We start from the raw sequence: 1,661 nt of genomic DNA on the forward strand, positions 1-1,661 counted from the left end.
TGCCTGGCACACGGCAAGCCTTCAATAAGTATTTGTCAAATAAATAAAATGTATACACTTACGACATATTTTATATATGCAACAACTTCAGCCACTCCGTGGAAAATACTTTCTGTAAAAAAGAATTTTAAAAGATATATCTCCAGGGAAAGAAACACTGAAAATAACATGCAGTTGTAAAGGCAATGATTTCTACCATAGATGCACAATGGAATTACCTGAGGATTTTAAAGCTGAAGAGCTTGCAAAAAACAAAGCAAAACAAAACAAAACAAAAAACCAAGTACTCGAATCTCACTCCCTGAGACTCCAACTTAATTGGTTGGGATATAACCGAGGCATAAGGTTTTTTAAACACCCCGTTCTGCCCTCCCAGGTGATTCCAAAGTACTGACACTGTCGAGAGATGCTGCTCTCAGGAGGAAGAGAATCCGATACTAGGAGTGAGAGGCACGGTCAGAAATTAGTGTCTTCGACTATCAGGCTAAACAGATTAGAGATGATTCCACAACAAATCTGTTCAAAATTCAATGCAACATTCTTCTCCTCTAACCATGCTTCCTTCTCTTATACACCAACAGGCCCTTTTATATTAATATTTTCAGTCTTGAAAATCTTCTGTCACTGGTAAAACTCACCTGTTCCAAATCTCCGAATCATCTCTGAGTCCATTCTTGATGCATATCCAATCAGTCACCAAATCCCACTCATTCCCTTCTCACAACGCACTCATAAACAATCATCTTCTGTCTTCCCGATTCCACCATCCTACTTTTCCCACCTGGATTACTACAAAAGCCTGTCAATGGATATCTCCCCTCACAAGTCTGACCACCCCCCCTTTCCCACCACGACCCTGTCCCGAATTCCATATTCTTCCAAAATGTCATTTCCATCATGTCACTTTCCTGATCACTTTTTTCCTTTGCTTGGTATTCATATCTTCTATAATTACCCATAATATACACTTCCAGGGTACTCCTTTACTAATTACTTTTGAAAGCAGGCACCTTCAGTTAAACCGAGTCTACTCATTACTCACTTACGGTATACTCACTCTTCCTCTGCACTTTTGACATGTTTCTCACGTCTAAGATCGTCTCTACTCTCTTCTCTTCTCAATTCCAACCCCTTCATTAAAACCAACTCAACAGAGCCTTCCCTGATCATTCCAAAGTATAATCTTTCCATGAACTCATAGCAATTATTGTTTATACCACTCATTTTGTACTTAAGGTTAAATCCCTGCGTGAAAGTTTCTCTAAATTTATGCGGCAATTTGATGTCTCATTTTCCCAAGTAGCTTATAAGCTGTCAGTACAAGGATAAAACACAGTTCCTATAAAGTTCCTTGAACATCGTAAGTGTTCAAATTTATTATTTAACGGAATGAATTAATGCATGAATAATGATCTGGTCTGAACGCATCACAGTGACTACATGTCTTTCTTTTGATGCTGATGGAGAGACCTGTCTTCATCATTTTATCCAGGTAAGCATCCCCAGGCCTATAGCCTGTGGAGGCTGCTGTGCTACCCAAAGGTATTGCCACTGTGCCTGATGGTGGCTATCAAGGTCACACAGGAAGTGCAGAGGATGGGGCAGAAAAGCCCACTACTCTCTCCGTAAATTAGAATTTTGGTCCACATCGACTCTACTTG

Source organism: Lemur catta, chromosome 3 (assembly GCF_020740605.2).
Source record: "Lemur catta isolate mLemCat1 chromosome 3, mLemCat1.pri, whole genome shotgun sequence".
Lineage (NCBI taxonomy): Eukaryota > Metazoa > Chordata > Mammalia > Primates > Lemuridae > Lemur > Lemur catta.